This window comes from Pezoporus wallicus, unplaced genomic scaffold, assembly GCF_028554395.1.
Source record: "Pezoporus wallicus isolate ANWC-B61680 ecotype Strahan unplaced genomic scaffold, APGP_CSIRO_Pwel_v1 contig_3486, whole genome shotgun sequence".
Taxonomy (NCBI): Eukaryota; Metazoa; Chordata; class Aves; order Psittaciformes; family Psittacidae; genus Pezoporus; species Pezoporus wallicus.
Window position 1 is genome coordinate 5,439,055 of NW_026642292.1, and position 13,801 is coordinate 5,452,855.

Sequence of the window (13,801 nt, forward strand, 5' to 3'; positions counted from 1 at the left end):
AACTGGTTCGAGACCATCTTAAGAACCTGAACATACACAAGTCCATGGGACCTGATGGAAGTCATCCACGGGTCCTGAAGGGGCTGGCGAATGAAGTTGCGAAGCCACTGGCCATCATATTTGAGAAATCATGGCAGTCAGGTGAAGATCCCGACGACTGGAAAAAAGGAAATATAACCCCCATTTTCAAGAAGGAGAAAATGGATGACCCAGGGAATTACAGACCAGTCAGTCTCACCTCTGTGCCTGGCAAAATCTTGGAGCAGATTCTCCTGGAAGGCATGCTAAGGCACATGAAAATCAACAAGGTGCTTGGTGACAGCCAGCATGGCTTCACTAAGGGGAAATCCTGCCTGACCAATTTGGTGGCCTTCTATGATGGGGCTACAGAACTGATGGACAGGGGTAGAGCAGTTGATGTCATCTACCTGGACTTGTGTAAAGCGTTTGCCATTGTCCCACACGACATCCTTGTCTCTAAACTGGAGAGACATCAATTTGATAGGTGGACCACTCGGTGGATAAAGAACTGGCTGGCTGGCCGCACACAGAGTTGTGGTCAATGGCTCAATGTCCTGCTGGAGACCAGTAACGAGTGGTGTCCCTCAGGGATTGATGTTGGGACCAGTCTTGTTCACCATCTTTGCTGCTGACATGGACAGTGGGATTGAGTGTGCCCTCAGCAAGTTTGCCGATGACACCAAGCTGTGTGGTTTGGTTGTTACACTGGAGGGAAGCAATGCCATCCAGAGGGACCTTGACACACTTGTGAGGTGGGCTGATGCCAACATTATGACTTTTAACCGTGCCAAGTGCAAGGTCCTACACCTGAGTCAGAGCAATCCCAGGCACAGGTGCAGGCTGGGCAGAGAAGAGATTCAGAGCAGCCCTGTGGAGAAGGACTTGGAGGGGTTGGTCGATGAGAAAATGAACATGAGCCAGGTTCAGTGTGCACTTGCAGCCCAGAAAGCCAACTGTATCCTGGACTGCATCAAAAGGAGCGTGACCAGCATGTCAAAGGAGGTGATCCTGCCCCTCTACTCTGCTCTTGCCTGGAGTATTGTGTGCAGTTCTGGTGTCCTCAACATAAAAAGGACATGGAACTGTTGGAACAAGTCCAGAGGAGGGCTACCAGGATGATCAGGGGACTGGAGCACCTCCCATATGAAGACAGGCTGAGAAAGTTGGGGCTGTTCAGCCTGGAGAAGAGAAGACTGTGTGGAGACCTCATAGCAGCCTTCCAGTATCTGAAGGGGGCCTATAGGGTTGCTGGGGAGGGACTCTTCATTAGGGACTGTAGTGATAGGACAAGGGGTAACAGGTTAAAACTTAAACAGGGGAAGTTTAGATTGGATATAAGGAGGAAATTCTTTCCTGTTAGGGTGGTGAGGCACTGGAATGGGTTGCCCAGGGAGCTTGTGAATATTCCATCCCTGGCAGTGTTCAAGACCAGGTTGGACGAGGCCTTGGGTGATATGGTTTAGTGTGTGGTGTCCCTGCCCATGGCAGGGGGGTTGTAACTCGATGATCTTAAGGTCCTTTTCAACCCTAACTATTCTATGATTCTATGAAAAGAACATCAGAGATCTAACAAGGACTCAGTAACTCATGCCCTTTATGTGTGTGCTCCTGGGCAGACCACTTGGACACGTGTCCTGATATTTCTGGGTCTGTAGATGTGCGACTGAATGAATTCAATCTGAGACTGAATGCGTGGGAGTTAGTAAAATCAACCTACTTAAGAGACCATAGAATACAATATTGCCTTCTACTGCACAAGATTTCACATTTGTTAAACTACTGTCTTGCCTACATCATGGACAACTTCTTGCAACTTCAAAATACTGTCTACTTTACCGTTCCTATCTGAAGGACAAAGACAGAGAGGATAAAGTGATATTTTTTGTTGTTGTTTTGGCTTGTTTTTTAATTGGTTTTTTGTACAGGCTGAAGAGACTCCCTTTCAGGGGAATTAAACAATAAATGCATGATAACCATTTAGATGTTTTGCTGGACTCTGTGACAAGTCTTTTAAAATGAAAGCTGGCTGATCCCCTAGTATGCTGTGTGATCAAATATAGCCTGATGTCATGACAACTCGCTTGGCCTTGTATGACTTACGTTTCCAGAAAAGCTGGAGCATAAACCCACCAGAATGCCCACAGATTTATACAAACAGAAATTATGAAGTCACCTATACACAGTTTCTGCATGCTGAAGAACTATATGACTGAATTAAAGTAGTCAGAACACTCTATAGCTAGGTGCCGTGCCCAACCATACAGTAGATACTTGGGTAACAATGCTGGCTCCGAGATAGAGTACATACAGTTTTAAGTTAAGCAGAATTGCTTTTGCATTCACCAGAGAAAAGGATAATGGTCCTAATTGCGCTCCCAGGTCCTGCTGTTCAGCTTTATTAGCTTTAGTGGGAACAAATGAACTGTATTTGCCTGCTGCTTCTAACATCAGAAATGTATGTTGAAAGCAAGGTTCACTTCTATTAAACCTCACAGATCTAATTCAACCCACAACAATCTGAACTGGTTAGTGAAGTGAGATTAGATGTGAGCTGCACTTGGAAGTGGGGAGGATCTTCACTGGTTTAGGCTCTCGAAGACTATGGTCTTACTCACTGTTTATATAAAATAGGAGGAATAGTGTAAGTAGTGTAATATAGGATGATATATGCACATTCGCTGTCTTGACCAGGGGCTTTCCTGTCTTATGTCAAAATAGGGATGTCTTCCAGCAGTGGAAGACATCATCTGACTAGATATTCGTTTGTTCCCTAGTCGTATGGCTGTCACTGGCTCATCTGTATCATAAGGAAGGACAAACACATGAAGTACATGTCACCTGGTGGGCATCTGTCCATGTGACACATACATGCATCCAGTTAATTAGCTGAGGTGGATGTCATGTTACTTGCAGGAATGGTGATCATCTGACAAGACATAGCCTCAGCAAATGTTTTTGAGGACCTCCGTAAATAGTTTGTGATTACTGAAGCTGAAGTAAAATCTATGGTTTTTTACCTGGTGAAGGAACAAAATACTTGTGACGAATTACATTCCATCTAATATTACAAAACAGATTATATCCTTGATAGACCCACTGATTTGTAGCAGTTATGAAGGCAAATAAAATAGCAAGTCAGAAATTATTTTTTTCTTGAATTTAGCCTTTCTAGTAGAAGTTTCATTTTATTATTGCACTGTTTAACAGGTTAACAGGTAAAGGCTGAAACTTATCTCAGTTACCTTGATGACAAGTGACTTAGTTTCCACAATTAAAATGCTCACTAGAAGACAATTCCTTCCTGGACCACCTGTACCAAAAAACATTTGTACACTACCAGAAATTGCATTTCTGACCTTAATTCTTATAAAGCATAGGTCAGTGAATAAAGTCACATCTCAAACCACATATCAGTAGAGCTCCAAAAAAACGATCTCCCCCTCTCCCCACCCTCACCCCCACTTAAATGTCTAATCTGAGTGCACTAACTACAGAAGAGATATGTCAGGGATCACCAGTAGGTACCATCAACATTGGTACCCCAATAAGAAATATTAGTCAAAATAAGTAATGAGTTACTCAGTAGTTGAGAGGCACATTTTCCAGTGATCTGCAAGGACTGACTTAAGGCTCAGTAACATAAGCACCTCCTTAAAGAGAAACCTCTTTTCTTATATGCAGCCTATATCTGGTCATACATGGGGGATGAACAGGGTTCACATGGAAGAGAACTGCAGAGAATGAGTTCAGGAACAGATGAATAGTTCTGCAGTGTTGTATCCAAAAATAGGTACAATTCACTCAAAGGTGCAATTGTTAATTATCAGTGTTCTTGCATGTTTTTTCTTTTTTCATTTTTGGTCAGCTCCAAGTATTTATATACTTCCCTAAGATTTACCCTTAGACTCTCTAAGGTTTATCCTCTCTTTGCACTTTTTCATTCATTTTATCTTTTTATCTTTGATTATTTTAAACATTTATTTCCACCATACAGTTTCTTAAGATTTCAAATTTCATTTGATGGCAGTATGTTCCATCTTCTATACTTTGATTGCCAGTTATTTCCCTGTGGCAAGAACTTTACAGCATTCTCGGATGGGAACTTATTTTTGGATAAGCAGCAAACGAACCTTCAGAGATCTCTTTTTCAGTTCAGTTTTCATGATGAGATGACAAATTGTAAGTTCACCTCCGTTATTTAGATATAACCCAATCTGTCCAAGTCTGTATCATCAGTTTTTGCTTCCTAGGTTTTGGCTCTTGGGTCTGTCTTGTCCACAGCATACAAGTTTTCTTTTTCATTATTTTAGGAATTGATTTCTGTCACATGGAGTTAACAATTGGCCATAAAATGCCAGGAGAAGTTTTCCACTTTGGCACCATTCCTCTCCAAATACAAAGCAGGCTGGTCTTACTGAGTGAAGGCACAATTAACTACCCTCTCTTTGGTTTTAGCTTGTAAAGGGCAGCATCTGCTAAAATTACAAGCCAGCATACACATTGTTCATTGTTTTCCACAGTTATGGACAGCCTCTGGCTCTGTAGCATGTTAACTGTCCAAAAGTCTGTCCCAGGTAATTTCTGCCTCACCACAGCTACTTTTTTTTTTTTTTTTGGAGTGTGATTGCTACAGTGTTTCAGAGCACTCTGTATATTACATCCTTCTTTCCGCTTCTCAAGAGTCACTGGATTGCATCTGACAAAAGAGATTTCTGCCTGCACATGAAGCATTTGGCATCATCAGGCCTTGAACTGCTTCTTGTAGCTCCGTGGAAGATACACATATCAGCTCTTTACATCCCTGTTGCATATTTTGGGTAATCAGTTCTCCCAGAGCCATCAGTGGTAATCTCTTGTTCTCACAGCCACACAGCAATCTTCAGCTGACCTAGAGGCCACTCATATTAGCAGACAGAGCTTACTTGTAGGAACACATCCAGTTTATCACTTTAGAAGGTCACCCTGTCTACAACAGTATTGGCAACTAAGTTACAGAAAATTAAAAGATAATTAAATCTGGTTTTATTGTCTATCCAAATATGTTAAGTCCACTTTAGTGTCTTCATTAGTATTTCTTTCCCAGGCATCCATCAGCCATGAGGTTGAAGATGGGACAAAGTGTCCTCCCTAACAGCAAAATCACTCTGGTTATGCATGGAATCAGAGGAGTAGCTAATCAGTGCAAACTAACCGTAGAGACTTGCCATTACACTCTCCTCTGTATGGTACCGTGAACTAAAACATGTGTGTTCTTTCATCTGGTTTGCCTTGGACAGTGACACTTGTAAATGCTGAGTCTGTCATAGAATCATAGAATAGTTAGGGTTGGAAACCTATTTGCTGCTTTTTATAAGAAAGTCAATTTTATTCAGTAGAAACACTGGAGGGAGGTTTTCCCATTCTCCCAGGGGATGAATCTCACAATTTATCTTGTGCTTGTTACTACTCTTTCTAAGACAAACCATTTTTTCACCGAGTTATGCATCCTTTTATACAAGACCTAGCTCAGGACACAGTAACTGCCTGTCCTAGAGTCACAAATAAAAAAAAAAAAGAAAAGAAAAAATCTTGTTCTGAAGTTTATGGAATTAAAAGTGGTACATACATGTATTAAGTGATAAAACTTGAAATGGGAGGTTTTGACTGAATAGCAACTGCACCAGTACATTGTAAATGCTAGAGAATCTTATCACAGACATTGAGGGCTGACCTGCCTTTGCTTGCTGTTCTCATTGGGCAGTGAATTCAGTGTCCTAACTGATCTGTTTCCTAATTTTCTTGGCAGTGCTGACTCCTTAAACATGTCAGAAAAAAGTTCCAGCTGAAGGACTGAACCATTCTTTCCTAACAATTACTGAGGTGAAAAGCTATTTGTTTCAAGGTGTTGTACTTAGAAAACTCAACGATAATCACACTCTGGAAGTATTCATAGAAGCTTAATGTAAATCTTAAGAGGTAACTTATGTATCCATTTACCATTCTTGGATAATGGAATTATCTGTACTGTATGTAAAGCATACAGTGAGCTTGTTGTGAGGTAATAATTTATTATTTCAGCTCTGCTTCCTCCTTATGATCAGTTCAAAGGTCCTTTCAGATGAACATTTTCAAATGTCAGTGTCCAAAGCATAATGGAAGGGGTGTGTCAATGCATCACTGAACCTAATATGCACAAAAAGCCTGACCTAAAATAAACCCATTGAAGGTTCCCACTGACTTAACAGATTTAAGTCAGGTCAATAATTACTAAAGCTGAGTCTATCTTACATCTAAACACAGACCATCTTTTAAGAATGTCAGGTCTACAGGTAGCACTAAATTAGGAGCTCTCATCTTGATTTGCATTCTGTAAGGGAATAATATTCTGCTGTTTGCATTTTTTTTCTACATGGAAGAGACACATGGATGTGGAGGGAGGTTTGAGGTGAATGTGCTAGTCAGGATCTGAAATTGCACAGAATGGTAAAGAGGAGTCAAAAAAGAAAGAGCTTGCAAGAAGGAACAGCACTCAGAATTCTGGTGTTATTTCCTTTTTTCCCATATCTCAAAGACACTGAGCTTTCTGTTTTTTAATAGTCTTGCGTCAGTCTCTCAGCACAAAGAAAAATGCTGCATTTTCATAGACTAAAGCTAGCCTTTGTTCTAATTATTCCCAGAAAAATTACCTAGAAGAAAATTACATACAAGGAATTGCAAAGAAAAAATGGGGTGATTGGGTCTTTCCCTTATTATACTATTTTTAAGACTAAAGATAGTGAAAATAAAGTGCTTAACACTCAGTCTTCTTTTTTCCTTGAACAGCTCTGCTGATCCTGTGTGTTGAAGCAGAAATGTACAATTTGGCAGTGGGCTGCTTTTATATCAGATATATTTTTTTTTCATCTCCCTCATGAAAAACCGGCTGTGTCTTAGACTTACTGAATAGCTCAAGATGATGGCAATTCAAGCAATAAGGCGCTTCAGATAATTGATATGTACAATTCCAAGAACAATAAGCAAACAAAATTTGTGCTCCATCCAAATTTGTGAGTACAATCAGATTATGGAAGTGAATGCTACTGAGTGATAGGGCTCTGCACAGCTGCAGAGACTACAAGGGTGACTGAGATCTAAACAATGGCACACAGCACTGTTGTATTGCTATACCATGAGGCATAGCAGAAAGCAGCTATGGCACTGGAAATAAAATTCTGGTGACAAGCTTGTCAGAAAACACAAAAATTTTTAGAACATAGTTCCATAAGCAAAGATGGTAATGAAAGGATGGTGTGAATGAAATAAAGATCAAATTCAGTTGTGCAAGTGATCATTAGATCCTCTGTAAGGGGTCATTATACTAAGTATTTGTTTTGTGTAGATTTTCACACAATTCTGTCATTTGATACAGGTAAACTTCTGGAAAACCAAAATGCAACTTATTATTCCTAAGGAGTAAAATTTTTGTCTGTTTGGGGAGGTTTAGCCTGCTTTGTGAATCCCAGCAGTCACTGTTTTGTATTTTGTATTTTGGGTTTTTTTGTTTGTTTTTTTATTTATTTTATTTTTTGGTGAAATACTAACTTCAGCCCAGATTTCTTTTAAAAAGTTCAGGATACTCGAAGTAAAGAACAGCCTTCCCAAATGGTTCATATACTTCAGCAAACCCTAAGGCAAACCTGTCCTCATCACAAGATTGAAATGCAATATCTCTTTGATCTGGCTTACATTACAGAAGTATTGCTTTGTTGTGGGTTTTTTTTTCCCCACAGCTCTATTTCTAGCCCATTTTATATGTCAACACAATAGAAGTTGTTTTAAAAATTGGAGTTTTTTAGGCATAAAACAGCACTTGCACTGTAGTTGTTCACATTTTTCAAAATGCTTTGACATGAAAAAATGATTGTTATTATTTTTTCATCTACTAAATTGATCCTAAAATGTTAGCTATAATATATCTAGTGCAGAAAATGTGGTTAGTAAAAAGGCTAGAAGGTATTTTAGTAGAGGCAAAGGTGCATTTCAGAGACAGCTTATTTTAGTGTGAAAAGACAGTTACGTATTGTCTTTACTTGTCTACAGTGAAGTGTTACTGATTTTTCTTTTTGAGATACTAATCTAATAGCAATTAAGAAATAACTACAGTACAAAGAATAAGGCTTTCTAAAATTCTGCTTAGAAATATTAAACATTCAATACATAAAACCAAGAACCAGATAATCTTTGAGGTCCCTTCCAACATGGTATTCTATGAAAATAGGTTATACTTTTGAAATTCAACTTTAAAAAATGCTTTTAAAGAAAGCCATTGCCTCCAAGAGGGGTCTTCTCTAAGCAAAGGTGGGTCTACTCCCCACAGCTCTGTGTTGGTTAGAGTGCTCGAACATGTTTAATATCCAGAGGCAAGTCAGTGGAATCATCACAGAAGCCAAGTTAGCTAAATTAATATGAAAATCTGGCTCAGCTGTACTGCACCATGCTACAGACCCAAGCTAAAATACTGTCAAAGGATTCAAAACAGGTTTTTGCTTAGTGGTTAGTTTGACCACGAACAGGATCCAGGAAGAAAGGGAGATGTATGATACATAACAAGTACCTTTACTATTTTGACCTCAACAAACATTTGTTTGCAGACCAACAATAGGCTGAAGTGGAGCATATTTAAAAACTGAGTGCATGGTCAAGACAAATCTGCCTGGCCGTCAACAGAGGAGAAGAAATAACAATGCTATCTTGTGTCCTGCTTTGATACCCAGCTTAAACATGTCTGTTCCCTTTTGCAGAAGACTGTACAAAACAGTATGATACAGGTGAATAAGGACAACATGACATCAGCCTAGCAAGCCTTGTGGAGTGATTGAGAGAAAGTCCTGTGAGTAGTAGCTTTGTGCTTTGGGAATAGACGTTCATTGTCCCTTGTATGTAGGCTGTGAGGTTCAGGCAGAGGCAATTTGCAGAGAAGTTCTGAAAGCCTAAAACTTCTGGACCCAGTCACCACTGATTTATTTTGAAAATAATGTCGTGCAGAACTGAAGGTTCAATACGGAACTTAGTACAGGGCAGTGAGATGGGGTCACAGTCTGGACTAGTCAGAGGTAGGGAGGAGTGTTATAAGAGCTTTTCCTGCTGGGTACAATAGGATGGACCTGCTCTCTGAAGGGTGTGGTTGCAGTAAAATTCTGATTGGAATGTCTTTCCCAAGGCAGTCCTCGGGAGCTATCTTGTAGAACAATAGAGATATGAACAACATGTGGCAACTCTCCATCTTGTCCTTTGAAAACAAACCTGAGACAGAGTGCCTGCTGCTTTGGATTTAGCCTTTACACCTGAGGTTTACCTGCCAGGGCCTAGTGAGATTGGACAGTGACACCAAAGTCCTCAGGTCATAGGTTTGATTAGAGTATCCTTCTCGTAGATGGATGGCCTTACAGAGCTAAAGGAGCTCCATCTACCCGGGTTTGAAGTTAGAGTTCTTCTTCTCCTAGGATGGTTGCCCGAAGGCTAGTGAGCCTATCCTGACCATGGACACACTTTGTCTAACCCTTCAGTTGAGACTTGTCTGGCATGGGAGACCCTACCGGAGCCATAAGCCATGACCAGCATAGCTCCCAACCTCACAAGGGTGCGCAAATTCTTTCCCCACAACAAGGGGCTGTCCGTGAAAGAGACACACGTACAGTGTAAAGATAGAAGTACACTAATTAAAAACATAGATTTAGCATAGTAGCTATAAGCAGGTACCTCCAAAGAATATTCATTAATGCCTCTCATATTAACTCTGTACGTAACACAATTAAAAAGGCTTACCCCACAGGCAATATAGAATCATAGAATAGAACCATAGAATAGTTAGGGTTGAAAAGGACCTTAAGACCTTAGTTCCAAACCCCTTGTCATGGACAGGGACACCTCACACTAAACCATTTCAACCAAGACTCCATTCAACTTGGCCTTGAACACCACCAGGGATGGAGCTTTCACAGCCTCCCTGGGCAACCTATTCCAGTGCCTCACCAGCCTTACAAGCAAAGAATTTCTTCCTTATATCCAATCTAAGTTTCCCCTGTTTAAGTTTTAACCTATTACCCCTTGTCCTGTCACTACAGTCCCTAGTAAAGAGTCCCTCCCCAGCATCCCTATAGGCCCCCTTCAGATACTAGAAGGCTGCTATGAGGTCTCCATGCAGCCTTCTCTTCTCCAGGCTGAACAGCCCCAACTTTCTCAGCCTATCTTCATGCAGGAGGTGCTCCAGTCCCCTGATCATCCTCATGGCTCTCCTCTGGACTTGTTCCAACAGTTCCATGTCCTTTTTATGTTGAGGACACCAGAACTGCACACAATACTCCAAGTGAGGTCTCACAAGAGCAGAGTAAAGGGGCAGGATCACCTCCTTCAACCTGCTGGTCACGCTCCTTTTGATGCAGTCCAGGATACAGTTGGCTTTCTGGGCTGCAAGCGCACACTGAAGCCGGCTCATGTTCATTTTCTCATTGACCAACACCCCCAAGTCCTCCTCCACAGCGCTGCTCTGAATCTCTTCTCTGCCCAGCCTGTAGCTGTGCCTGGGATTGTCCTGACCCAGGTGCGGGATCTTGCACTTTTCATAGTTGAAATTCATAAAGATGGCATCAGCCCACCTCACAAGTATGTCAAGGTCCCTCTGGATGGCATTCCTTCCCTCCAGTGTATCAACTGAACCACACAGCTTGGTGTCATTGGCAAACTTGCTGAGGGCACACTCAATCCCACTGTCCATGTCAGCGACAAAAATGGTGAACAAGACCGGTCCCAACACCGATCCCAGAGGGACACCACTCGTTACTGGTCTCCAGCAGGACATTGACCCATTGACCACAACTCTTTGCGTGTGGCCATCTATCCAGTTCTTTATCCACCGAGTGGTCCATCTATCAAATTGATGTCTCTCCAATTTAGAGACAAGGATGTCATTCAGGACAGTGTTGAACCCTTTGCACAAGTCCAGGTAGATGACATCAGCTGCTCTACCCCTGTCCATCAGTTCTGTAGCCCCATCATAGAAGGCCACCAAATTGGTCAGGCAGGATTTCCCCTTAGTGAAACCATGCTGGCTGTCACCAAGCACCTTGTTGATTTTCATGTGCCTTAGCATGCCTTCCAGGAGAACCTGCTCCAAGATTTTGCCAGGCACAGAGGTGAGACTGACTGGTCTATAGTTCCCTGGGTCATCCATTTTCCCCTTCTTGAAAATGGGGGTTATATTCTCCTTTTTCCAGTCGTCGGGAATATGCTGTTCATCATTTCTTGCTAGGTAGAACATTAACATCCTCATTGCTTTCCTGGAAGACAGCAGTAGGGGGCTGTAGCAGGACTTCTTCATGTAAGGTACCAGGAGGGCTTTCTATATTGAGTTAAGTACATTGAACAATTCCCTCTTCTGCTGATCACAGAAGTTCATCTTCCTTCCTGCTGGTTTTGCACTCATCTTTTGTCTACCATTTTATGTTCCTTCTAGATGTGCCACTGAGCTGTGTATGAATTGATTTACCATTAAATTAGTTAGAGGACATTCCGTCACTCATGTTCCTTATTGTTTTCCCTGCATTGTTTGGCTACCCAAACTCAAGTTCTCCAAATTATTTCCAGTAGTTTCTAGTTAAAAACGCTATGTTTTAAATTACTATTTTGTTGCCAGCATGGTACAGTTTTATCCTCCTTCTGTATTGCTTACCTTTTCTCCCTACCACATGTTCATGCTAATTCAGGACCATATTAAATTAAAGGGATATAGAGTGCCTCAGCTTTGTATGAGAAGAGGAATTTCACTCACAGATACATTGTTGGATGGGTGTCCCAGGGTAAAACTTTAGATACCTGTGTGACTCCTAACTCCAGATGTTCGAGTCTCCCTTTTACCAATCCTTTCTCTCTGGAGTGTCTCATTTTCTTACCAAGCTATTCTAGAGCCACATATCTCTCCAGTGCCTCCCAGCTCACCCAGGGCTCTTCAGACCTCCCTTCCCTATTTCATTCTCTTCTGGTGGAATTGACCTGCTCTTTCAAAAACCTGCCCTACATCACTTCATCAGCTCTGATATTCACCGTCTGACACAATCACTAGACACATTTTATGTCCCAGCTCACCTTCTAGCTTAGTCTGAAATATGTCTGCTATACTGCTGTCTTACAGCTTTCCTTTTCCCACTTGCTGCTTTGCCCGTATACAGTTGATGGATTTCCATTTTCACAAACAAGCACACTTTTCAATAGCTGCTTGCGTGTATTGACAGCTGCCATCTCTGCTGCTGCGGTCCTGGCTTCCCTAGGCCAGCAAGGCTTCCTGTAGACAGCCAAAAGCCCACAATCAACATTTATCACAGTGTTGATTAGGACTTTAAGGGCAAAAATAAAGACACAGAAGATACATTTCTGAAGGGATATGACGTGTAGAAGAATGACATTCACCACTTTGTTACTGTCCTGGGTTCAGCAGTAGCAGTCATTTTTCTCCTTCTTGGTAGCTAGTGTAGTGCAGTGTTTTGACTTTCAGCTCGGGAACAGAGCTGATAACAAGGATGTTTTGGTTTGGCCAAGGACTTTGTGAGCCTCATGCTCTGCCAGGGAGGAGGGGAAGCCGGGAGGAAGCAGAGACAGGACACCTGACCCAAACTGACCAAAGAGGTATTCCATACCACAGCACGTCATGCCCAGGATGTAACTGGGAGTGAGCTGGAAGGGGCTGGGGGACTGCAGGGTTGGAGGAGGTATCGGTCGGTGCTTGATCGGGCTGAGGGGGGCAAGTTATCGGTTGGCTGGTGGTGAGATGTTGTATTCTCTTCCCTTGTTATTTCCTTTATCATTGTTACTATTGGTAGTAGCAGTAGTGATTTGTGTTACACCTTAGTTACTAAACTGTTCTTATCTCAACCCGTGGGAGTTGCATTCTTTTGATTCTCCTCTCCATCCCTCCGAGAGCAGGGGGAGGGCAAGAAAGGGGGGGGAAGTGAGCGAACGAATTACCTGACTGGGTTTAAACCACGACAGTTACTCCACCTAAAACGTCATGAGTCTTGGCAGCTGCAGCCAAAGTAATGAAACTACCCCAGCTTTCAGTTCAAAGCTCTTGAGCAAAGGACTTTCTGCATGTTCCGAAAGCACAGTGAGAGATGTACAGTGAAGTGTATCACAGCACAGTGTGGTGCAGCGCTTATTTGAACACTTGGGCCTTCCTCTCACAATCTCACTAACTGAGAATTAATCAGCCACCAGATCCAGTTTCAGCTATCCCAGTTACTCAGCCGGTAGCCTCAGAGGTGTCCCAATTAAACACAATGTAAAGGCTATGCAATATGTGCATAAGCTTGGCTCCTAGTGAGACCTCTTGATTAAAAAGATCATTATTTCACACATCTGCTAATTAGCACTGACAGTACCTCTGATTTCAGAAGAATTTGATTGCTTCCAGCATGTTACCACACTGGCAACTGATGCTGTCCTGTATACAGCTTCGGCTTTTGGTCTTGAGAGCTATACTGTAAAATGACCTTACATCACCTCCGGTAGCTTTGCTAGGAAAGACTTTGGAGCATAAATGTTCAACATAGCTAGAAGCTGTCATGCCAAAGGAACATAACGATATAACTGCAGGTAACATAAATTTTATTTCTGCAGTTTACATGATTTTCATTTCCTAATTGCCCTGGTTCTGTATATCCTGCTGCAGGTCCCATTGCAAGATAATCACAAAGAGGCTATTAACGCATAGTGTAAAAGAAAATAACCGATATAACATTAAAACCAAAATTAGAATTGATAATTTACAATG